Raw genomic sequence first — 12,027 nt, 5'->3', positions numbered from 1 at the left:
AAGGTTGTTCCATTTCAGATATAAATTGACTTGGTATTGTGTGGTCACAAATCACAGGACATTTTCCTTCTGGAAAGTTTGCTGACCATCTCTACTGGTGTCCTTGGTCTGGTGTCACCTGCTGCAAGATGACGTAGTGGTTCTGGCCCAGAAGAATAAGGTATTTCAAGATAGTATGGAAAGTGAGCACACTGCCCATATGTAATTTGTGTACATGCTGTTGCTGACATTGCCTACCATTCAGTGTTTGATAACCACATAAACCTACCATGTCTTATTCTCCACTCCTCGCTTTTCCAAACTGGACACTATCCTCTTCCCAACTGCACAATTTTCCCCACAACTCTGCATTTCATGTCCAAGTGGACACTAAAAGAAAATATTTATTTCATGATAAGTGCTTTTGTACAGCTGTCTGTCTTTCGGAGCTTCAAAAGAGTGTGCTTCAGTGTAGATTGTTTAGGGTTTGGTTCTCCATTCAAATAATAGTTCAGTCATAGTAAGAATCCATCATCTCAGCTACATCTTCAGTAGAAAGGGATCGATAATAAAGTTCATCTGAGGAACAGAATTGGGAGAAGGATGAAATTCATAAACTTTGAACACCATTCTGAGAACTTTTCTTACAGTGGTTTATGGGGTTTTTAAGAAAGAAAAAATGAATGGTCTCCCGTAGAGTTATGGAAGGGCTATAGCTCAGCATTAGAAGGAAAGATTCAAGCCCTGCCATCTTCAGGTAGGGCTGGGAATGCTCTCCCCCCCACACACATCTGAAACCCTAGATAGCAAACAATGCTGAGCTAGATGAAGCATTGGCCTGACTTACCCAGGCCCACTCAGTCCTACGTAAGTTCTCGATGTACCTGTACAATATGTTGGTGTCAGTTTTATCCCTCAGATCAACAATTGCCAAGGTATTTCAGTGAAATTAGAGCCTACACTCACCTGAAGGAAAATCTTCCCTACGAATATTAAACCTCCCTAAAGTTAAATAACCAAAGCAAAGGACTTATTTAATAGTTAAAACAGGTTCTCTGTTCAAAAACCAAAAGTCACTAAATAGCAATATTAGGTCACCTCCATGCCATACATTTAAAGTATTTGGTTTACCCCAATGAATTCTGGGAGCTGTAGTTTGCTAAGGATGCTGGGAATTGTAGCTCTGTGGGGGTAAACTACATTCCCATTATTCTTTGGGAGGAGCCATATGCTTTAAATGTATGATATGGACTGACAATGAAATTTCACAAAGAATCTCACAGGATTTTTCTTTTCACATTATTGACATAAAAAGCCTCTGCTTCCTCTCCCATAATGTAGGTGGTTCCATGCAACCGAAAGCCCTAACTTCCTCCTAGCTTTTTGTTCCTTTTTGAAGAACAAACAGAAAAACCTTCAAGGTCATACTTTCATTTGTACATTTCTACAGGAGTCCTGAGCCCTCATAATCCCAGAGGTGCCCTACAGATATTGTTGGACTACAACTCTCATAATTTTCGACCATTCACCATGTTGGCTGGGGCTGGTGGGTGTTAGAAGGCACCACATGAACTCCCCTTGTACTAGACTGTCTGTTGCTTTCACTACAGAAGATTAACGTGACCACCTCTGTAGAGTTTGGCTTACAAGCTTGGGAGTTGAACACAATGACCCATCTTCCAGAAGAGTAATGGCAGAAGCTGGTCCCACTGGAATCCAGTGATTATTATGATTATTTTCATGGTCTCTTCCAACTCTACAATTCGATGATTCTATGAAGTATAAAAGTCAAATGAGTTGTTGGTGGCAGAGACCTCTTCCCAAGATGTAATAATGGAAAATTCCCTTCAAGAACTGGTGTTTAGACCTCACAAAAATGCGCAGCAAATTGCACTGTGATTTATTTGTCAATGTCTTTATAGGCTGGGCGTTACTTTACCCCACAGCTGGAGTCAATTTTTAATATTTAAAAGTGGAAAGAAAGCAAAACCTAAACACATACAGATTTGTCTGTTTTAGATTGTGCTTTCCCCAAACATTACCGTTTAGAGCTGAACCCTGAATATATTTCACTGGGGGAGGGGACAGCTGGCATCCTAACTCTAGCTGGGCAGATTATATAGAACGGCCTCCTAAACTGCACTTTATCTGATCTGGGATCCGTAACCACTTCAAGGGTCAGGAAATTGCTTTTGCATTATGCCCCTTTTCCCTGATAAAGAACAACAGTCTGTGTGTACGTTTGCCTTCAGTATCCAGTCTCTTGTGGGGCAAACACTAACGGCATCAGTGTCACCCAGGAGATTGCAGCCACAGAGATAAGAAAAGAAGAGTCATTCCGTTGTCTGGAGAGATCACTTATCAGTTCATATGGCGAAGGCGTTTTCAATGAAGCACACAGCTAGATTGAGGCAGCACCTGGGGCTGAAATCTTGCACCCTTACGATTTTTGTATATTATTTTCACTAACATGTGCATTTTTATGGGCACTTTACCTACTATATGCATTTCTCTCCATGTTATTTGGCTGAAGAACTGCATTGCAAAATTCAGAAAAGTGTGAATTTTGAAGGATGGTTGTGTTTCAGTTCTTGAATTGTACCAGATAGTGGAGATTTGACAGGCTCACCTTTAAACAGGAAGTGAATCAAATTTCTACCCTGTCCCTACTTTGCAGAGCAGGTGCACATAGATCCAGCAACTCCTCTCTTCTCAAAGAACCCGTGGGGCACCCACTTTGGATTGGGACTGTGGTGAACGGATGGTCTAACCCTTTTCTCTCCCTCCTCATGGCCTCCGCTACCCAAATAGTCCCTTGCCTAGAGTTTTTATTAGCCGCAGAGGGGGAAACACACAGGCCCTTGCACCTGTATGTTTCCTGCTCTGTGGCTAATAATTGTTTTCAAGGAAAGGTTTGAATTATGGTTGTGGCATGCACACACTGTAGCTGCTTTTAGAAAAAAGAATGGCACATTTGGGAGTTCCAGTCATGGCTGTCACATGTCCTGAAGTGGGAGAAGGAGTAGCTTGAGGTGCTCCATCTACTGCTGGGCTGCAACTCCCTTCATCTCTGACAATTGTTCATTCTGGCTGGGGCTGATGGGATTTGGAGTCCAACAACATCTGGAGGGCCACAGATTCTTCATCCCTGTTGTAAAGGTCTCTGCAAGTCTATTTCCAGCCCTTTCTTTAATGCCAACAATGTGCATGGACCTTTATTGAGTACAAAAGGAAACGTCCCTGCCTCAAGCAGCTTACAGTCTGAAATTCTGTGGTAAAAAGGTAAAAGGTAAAGGACCCCTGGACTGTTAAGTCCAGTCAAAGGCGACTATGTGGTTGCGGCATTCATCTTGATTTCAGGCCAAGGGAGCCAGCGTTTGTCCACAGACAGCTTTCTGGGTCATGTGGCCAGCATGACTAAACCACTTCTGGCACAATGGAACTCTGTGAGGGAAACCAGAGCGTATGGAAATGCCATTTACCTTCCCGCCACAGCGGCACCTATTTATCTACTTGCACAGGCATGCTTTCGAACTGCTAGGTTGGCAGGAGCTGAGACAGAGCAACGGGAGCTCACTCCGTCGTTGGGATTTGAACCGCCGACCTTCTGATCAGCAAAACCAAGAGGCTCAGTGGTTTAGACCACAGCGCCACCAGCTTACAGTCTGCAGTTCTGTACAGGGAATATGACAGAGGAAGGGTGCAGGGGGGAGTAGCAGAAATGAGTGAAGTATGGGTAAACAGAGAAACAACATGAAGATATTTCAGTTGCATGTGCTCAGTCTTAGTTACAGTAGAGAGCAGAAGGAGTCAGTGAGTTATATCCTGCTTTTCAGCCAAGATTAGCTTACAAAGTCACTTGCAATTAAAATCCACACAGATGTACAATAAAATCATGGATATGTTGGTATGTGTATGGCAGTCTCTTCTAGCTCCTGGCGGTTGATGACATAGTCCAGGATCCAGCCTCTTCACCCCTGAGCGGGAAGGCGGAAGGAGCTGGAGCTGGACTCGAGGGCTGCCTGGTGGTAAAGAGGCCAGCCCACAGAAGCAACTGTTTAGTTAAGCTGCAGAGTATTTTGGCCCCTGGCTCTGCGTGACACAGTCCAGGTTCCAGACTCTTCCCTTCAGAGGGAGGGGACTGGAAATGGACTTGGGAGCTGGTTTACGGCGAAGAGGCTAAGCCACAAAAGCAGCCCTTATCTGTGTGTTTAGCCCATAAATACTGTGGGCTTAGAGCCGACCCAATACACCTTGCAGCCTGAGGCAAAGGAGAAGATCATGCCTTCCCCTGTTCTGTATACAAAAGTCAACAGTTGAATCTCATTTCTACACTGGCAGTGGAACTGTGTGCCCTCTGCTACAGCTGAGGTAAGCAAGCTAGCTTAGTGGCTAGCAAGGGATACCTCATTGTACATACAATTCTTCTCTTCAACACCTTTCCAGCATCTGTTGCCTAAGGCAGTCACCTCACTCTGCCTAATGGTAGGGCTGGGCCAAAGTGGAACACATATCCTCAACCAATCTTCTTCATTTGCCCTGTCCTAGCTATAGTATCTACTCCCCCATCAACCTACAATCAGCAAGTGCACAGAGTTGTTCCCCAGGGATTTTCCTCTGGCTGCCTCCACTATCTGAGATAAGACTGGGTGCTGGCTGGGGAAGGGCCTTCGGAATAACGATGTCCTACATATGGAATTCTTTTTCCAGGGAGGCTTCCCTATCACCTACATGAATTTCTAATGGCACCAGACCTTTCCATTTTCCCAGACCTTTTAAACTGATGTTATATTTTATGCTGTTTTGTTGTTGCTGTTGTTCTGCTCTTTTATTTATTGTGGTTGCTTTATTGTATATTTATTGTTTTCTGACTTTTAATGTCAATCAACCTGGAAATACTTATTGTTACAGGATGCTAAATGTTTTTGGTTTTTTAAAACATTAAAAAACCATATATACTCGATTTCTGAGCTGAAAAACAAGGATCAATCTTTCAGGTTTTTGTCCAACCTGGAAGGATCTGAGCATTTCCAGCACTTCATTCCCAACAGCCGTCTTTTTGAAAGGACTTTAATGAAGTGAAAAGGAAAAGGGACGGCAGCCTACTGTATTTAAGAGTGTGACATTATGATATTACTTCACACTGAATGCTAATCGAGAACTTTGCATTAAAATTTGTTGTTGTTTAGTACACACATTTTACTATTGTGCTGAATAAAAGTAATTAAAACAACAACAGCCATCAAACATATGCATATGGCAACAAACCATCCCAGATGGTAACCACAGGAGAAATTACTGAAAATGCATGATCCTGAATAGGGTATGTAAGTGGCATGTGGCCTCTGGAAATAATTCATGAAGGAATGCAGCTCTTTCCCAACTCCTGTGCTAGAAAATAGCCATCACACAGGAAGCTGCTGCATAGAAGAGGCCAAGGTGAGGAACTGTCTCCAAATTACCACAAGACATCAGCCCTCACATCAGTTCCTATAAAAATATACTGTAGGAAATGGAAATCGACCCATCAGGCTAATGCTAGAATCATAGAATCATAGAGTTGGAAGAGACCACAAGGGCCATTGAGTCCAACCCCCTGCCAAGCAGGAAACACCATCAGAGCACTCCTGACATATCTGCTTAAAGACCTCCAAAGAAGGAGACTCCACCATACTCCTTGGCAGCAAATTCCACTGTTGAACAGCTCTTACTGTCAGGGAATAGCTCTTACTGTCTTACTGCTACCTGACCACTTGTTTCTTGTGTAACACAACTTAGCTGATATGTTGATTCTGTCAGTATTAAACCTAATTGTGTAACAGACATTAGCTGATGTGATAAGAGCTGCCTCACCCACTTTCAGGTCATTGGTTGCCTGAAACAACAGAACTCTGTGTGAAAATTGCAACTCACGTCTGAACATGCCTTGTGTCTCTAAAGCCTGTCTATATATGGTGCAGAATGAAGCAGGAATAGAACCCCAAGGCAATATCATTGGTTGTACCACTCCAGATCACGGGTGGTCAATCGCATTCTTTAATTTGCCCTCCTATTTTATTGATTTGTTTTTTAAAAGAAAAAAATTTCTACAGATAGAAAGCCAGAAGAGCAGCAACTTGGCGAGGTTACATCCTTTCTCCTGACATGTTATAATTTACTTAGAGGAAGCTGCTGCTTTTTCACACACACAACAGCATGAAAACGGACACCCAGTGACTGTGGCCTGAAGTTGTATGGCATTCTACCACCTCATTCTGCTGCATGACTAGACCAGGCCTCAGATCAGGGATGGTGAACCTGCATCCTTCCACATGTTAGGAACATGAGGAGAGTTCTGCCAAAGACCCATCTAGCCTAACCTCCTCTTTTTGCAGTGACCAACCAGTTGCCTCTGGGGAAACCCACAAGCAGCAACAGGTCCCATCATCCTTGGTCATTAGCCCATGCTTACAGAGGCAGGTGGGGCTGTAGTCCAGCAACATCTGGAGAGACTCAGGTTCTTCATCCTTGTGGTAACTTGATGTGTGCCAACTTAGTGTATGTTTGAACAGGTCCTTGCTTCCAATGCATAAAATGTGAAGCACTGTATTTCCATCTTAGGTCTCTGCCCCCTCTGCTTCACACACTTCCCTAACCCTTTCCAAATCAAAAGCAAATATGTGTCCCACAAACATGTTTTGAGGGATTCTAGCATCCGCAAAGAGCCTTGAAAAACCTTCCGCTGGGAGGGAACAGAGTGTTAGTTATTATTGTCATGGAGATGATAGCATGCAAAGAAACACAAAGCATTACACTCATTCTCAGGCTTCCTCTTTTCCCAGACTGATGCTCTGTTTGGTAGAAGGCTCTTGGCAAATGACAGCCGCTTCCAGCTCCACAGAGACGCTCTGTGTTTTAGTAAACTGCATATGGAAACATGAACACATTTGGAAAAACAAAGGCATGCGCCTCTGCATGGCATATCACACTTCATGGCCAATTTCAGCCTCAGAGCTCTATTGTTCTGCTGGTGATTGGCACCAGTCCCCCTGAAGGCTGCCATGGGTGTGTTTACCAACATAGCTCTCGTCTTTAACATACACCATATGTAGGAATCACAAAGAAGAAGAAGAAGAAGAAGGATCCCATTTGGTAATGCTGATTGGACCTTTTAGCTTTTCTGGTCTGCATATTGTCTTTCCCCCTATGGAGTCGAAATGGATGCCAAATGGAGCCAAGGATACATAAGGAAAGCTGCCCGCTAGCCATAAATTTGTCTTGCTTGAGCTGGGGAGAACTGCAGAGAGCAGCTCTTTTTTCAAAGTTTTATACATACTATTGGAAGACAGAGGTTTAACTTCCTACTGGCCTGGCCAAAATATTGCTCTTTCCTGCCTCAGTCTGGCAGAGCTGTTGACCACGGACCACACAATTTGGTGGCCTTGGAAGCAAATGCAAATAGGTGGCTCACAGAATCCAAGATGGTGGCACTATGTTTTGTCTGTCTCCTGGGTCTGCAGGCCTCTCAAAAGCAGCCATGAGGTTTCAAGTCCCAGCCACTTCTATACCTGGCCATTCTTAATTAATATGTCTAATCACTTTTATACAGGGTGGTCAGGTGTCCTATTTTATAGAGGAGAGTTCATTATTCAAAGGTCTGTCGAGTTCCAGTTCAATTTAAAGATAAATGCTATAGGTAGGGGAGAGCAGAGGTCCTGAATTCCCCCAGTTAGCACCTGGGAAAATTCAGCACATTGAGCAGGCACACAGGCCACCTGGTCACAGACTTCCCCAATACGGTGAGATGTAGTACATTTCTATTTTAATATTATATCTTATGTCTCAAATGAGTAGAGAGGAAAGTAAAGCATTTACATAGTGCCACAGTCTTAAGAGGACATGCCAGACAAGAAGCCAAGACAATAACTTTATTGCCTCTGTCTAACAAGTACAGAAATAAGAAAGTTTTTGCGCCGGACAGTTACACCAATGCCACCTAGTGACTAAACCATATAATGACACTATCCACCCACCCACCCACATGGCTTGAGTTTTCAAGGCAAATAGCAGTTTGGGGGAGGGGGCAATTCTTGTCAGCAGCATAGCAGAGGAAAAAGACTTCCACTTCCTCACTCCACCCTACTGTCTTGATGCTACCCCCCAGGACTGCTATTTGCATCCCCCCCCAAAAAAAGAGCTTATTGCATTCATGCAGTCAAGGGCACATCTAGTGTCAAGCAAAGCACGGCAGCCACTAGTTTGTGCAAGCTCTTCCTCCTCACCACACCCTGCCCCAGGGTGCCAGTGTGGTGTAGTGGTTAAGAGCGGTAGTCTCATAATCTGGGGAACCGGGTTCGAGTCTCCGCTCCTCCACATGCAGCTGCTGGGTGACCTTGGGCTAGTCACACTTCCCTGAAGTCTCTCAGCCCCACTCACCTCACAGAGTGTTTGTTGTGGGGGAGGAAGGGAAAGGAGAATGTTAGCCGCTTTGAGACTCCTTAAAGGGAGTGAAAGGCGGGATATCAAATCCAAACTCTTCTTCTTCTTCTTAGTCATCTCCATGCCTCAATCCAGAAAGAATGTAAAGATAATCATTTTGAGGTGGAAAGAATCACTTGATATTTTTCCTACAGCTTTTGCCTAGGAGTAACTTGAGTTATGAGGTGTATATCTTATGAGTCTGCAGGGATGTATAGTTTAGAATGCATTTAAATGCCTTCCACTTTCCTTACCCAGTGAGATATTTGCTGACAGCTTAGGCGGGATGAGGTGCTCAGCAGCTCTCTCGCTCTGGGAGGGCTTTAGGTATATTTCATTTCTGCTGCTCCATTTCATTCTTGCAGCTGTAATTGTTATCTTTTTCCCCAGCATCCATCCCTTGGATATCATCATCGCCGACCTGATCTGAAGGTCTTAAAATACTACCAGTCACATTGACCTCAGTCATGTTCCTGCAATCAATGCACGAAGGAAGAACTCTCTTTCCCTCAAAAGGTCTCTGGTCTTTCTTTCTTTCCCCTCTTCTATTATAAAGAGAAATTAGGGTTGTTGTATGTACTTGTGGTTATTTTACCTTAGCCTGGAAGACATCCAAGGTTCAGAATGAGAATTGTGGATTGAAGGGATTTAAAGCACTCCCAAAATGCACCAGGAGAGCAGTAGAAGGACTTGTATAGGGCAGGATTATTTGAGGAAAGCCACAACTGTTTAAAGTGGCGTGATACTGCTTTTAATATTGAAATATACTCAGAGTCGCAAAGTGATTTCATGCTCTTTATTCAGCTCATAGTGGTGAGGAGGAATGAATCAAAGTCCCCTCAAAGTACCTGCCTTATATACATTATTTACACAATGGGCTGCACATGATTGGCTAATTCCGGAATTCTACTGTAAGCCAATCAGGTTGTGGATTCACTTCTATATGGAGCATGATTGGGTGGTTCCTGCCAACCAATCATACTGCTGCATTGTTCTAGGACCAATCAGACTGCTGCAGTTTGGATCCTATTCAGCTCAGTACATAACAAATATATAGTTTGAATGAGACCTAAGGATGCTTCTGAGGTGACGATCTTACCAATGGTTCCCTGACTTCTATAAGAAAACAATTAGGGAAGCGTTTTATAAAACTTCCATTTGCAAAATATGCTTCAAAACAAATCTGGATGGCTGGAGCTGGAACAGAGGGAGCTTTGCTTACGCAGCCTCATTTTATGCAGTTCCTGACATCTTCTGAAGCCCCTCCATTCTTCCATCTGATCAAAGTTATTTCCTTCTTGTTTGTTTCAGACTTCTTTTTTCCGGATATTTCAAAAGTATTTCCCTTTATTTCTGCGTAATTTCAGAACAACTGCCAGGGGCAGAATTTTATTTGATAAAAAAAAAATACATTAAATAGGGTTCTTTTGTCTGTTTTTACTTTCTTTACCTGGTTTTATGTCTTGGGGAAAATTAGTTTTTTCTCCAGATGTGCGTGAACAAATTGGTACGTTTCTGTTACGTGCGTGTACATCACACTAAAGTCAGAAAATAATTACTTCCACTTGTTTTGCAGAGCAGTAGTTGTACAGGCCTGTTGTTAAAAACAAAACAAGTAATCCCTCTGTATAATTTGAAGAGTTGCCCCTTCTAAAACAGCACGACCTGTATATGATGGGGAATTCTAATTCAAGGTAGCAATGGTGAAAATTAAAGCATGGTGGGCTTTGTTTTCATATTGAACAACTCAAGACACTGGCTTTGCCCATCATAACTTTTGAACCACCCACTGCTGGGATTTCTCCCAAAGAAATATAAATCTCGACAGAAAACATGTTGCCAACCCTGGCATATATGAAAACAGAATTAACTCATGGAAACGAGAAATCTTTTTTTTCCCCCACTGAAATTTTAGATGTGGAGTGGGGGCGGAAGAGAGACTTTTGCATTGTTCCTATTTTTGCAAAACCCCAAAATTTTGACCTAATACAACTTGACAGTGTCCCTTTAAGCTTTTCATGATGTGGATTCTTTGAGTTATTGTTCACTTGTCTGCTTTTCATTTATATACGTTTTCCTTCAATGCAACAACTGGCTGGTTTACTTTTAATATCACTGTAGCACGCAAGCAATAAAAGAATGACATCGCTTTCAAACCTACAAATCTTTTTAGTAAGAAAAGGGAAAGGAAAAGGAACGGGACTTGCAAGAATGTAGCAGGAACGGTTGCACCTGTGGGTTTTCTGCAGTTTAAAAAGAGTGACAGAGCATCACGTTCTGAAGAATCAGACATAAAGCTACCTGCTAATTTATTTTGGCAAAATACCAGGGTGGATAGTGGATGAGATTGCCTTGAAGTTGCTTGTCTATTTTTTTCAGAGAGTAGCTCAACTTTCAAGGGACTCAGCTATACAGCTGCAAAGAATACAGCGCAATATACAAATGGGACACTAGATGGCGATGGTGAGCTAAGGCAAATTCAATATATTTTTCAAAACTTTTTTTAAAAAATAATTTTCACAGCATTTTTTTAATATGTGTGTAGATTCCACCAAGGAGATCTAAATGAATCCCCACTATAGCAAAGGTACAAGGGAAAGTACAGGAGAAAGAGTGTTATGTTTTTTCTTTTCTTTGAGCAGCACTTTTGTGGAGGGGGAAAGTGAGATATGAATTGAAATAAATAAAATAATTTGAAATATTAAAAAAAACCAAGAAGGATGTTACCCAATTAACTAATTTTGTTAGCATAAGGATTTGGACTATGGCCCAAAGAACGAAGCAGTTTAATTTGGCACAGTCTCACTTGCCTGAGAGACCAATAGCTTCTACAGGCTGTTGTAGAAATAACCATTTGTGTATATACCTCTCTCCCGGTTTAAATGTAGAAAATGTCAAGGCCATCTTTATCATGAAACAAAGTGAAATAACTGCTTTAGGTGACAGAGTGGAGGCCCTTTTCATGACTCTAGTTTTCTTTCTGCATCTTTAAAACACACACAGTAAATTTAAAAAAAAATCCAGGTGCAAAAAAAAAAAAGGCTCTGACTGCTGCTGGAGAAAGAATGTGACATATTTCTCCCTTCTACACACCATATGCTGTCTTGAACTTCGCAGGCACGTGTGGAAAAACCCAACATGAGGCATAGGTGCCAACTCTATAGGGCTGAGGAGTCTTCAGCACCCCCGACCCAAGTCTGTTGGGATGGGGCTGAGCCCCATAATCTTGAGGGGCTGAGTCTCACAGTGGTGGGCTTTCTCAGGCCTCACGACATGACACGTGCGAGATGCCCTCCCCCCGCCAGTGTTGGGGGGGAACTTGGCCCCTCTTGCATGAGGACACCTTGGAAGTATTCTGTTCATCTTGGTTCTCAGTCCTGTCGAGATTCAGGAGTGTTCAGTCATGTGAGTCCTACCTGCAGTCTATGGCACATCCCTGACACAGATTTACAACATTCACAATGACAATGTGGGCATATGACCTATAAAGCTGCCTTATGCAAGGTTAGACCATTGATTCATCTAGCCCAATATTATCTACTTTGACTGGCAGAGTGAAATATACTCGGAGTCGAGTGTGGATTTCATGCT

The sequence above is a fragment of the Podarcis tiliguerta genome (assembly GCF_965153285.1).
Source record: "Podarcis tiliguerta genome assembly, chromosome: 7".
Lineage (NCBI taxonomy): Eukaryota > Metazoa > Chordata > Lepidosauria > Squamata > Lacertidae > Podarcis > Podarcis tiliguerta.
This window is presented reverse-complemented; position numbering follows the sequence as displayed.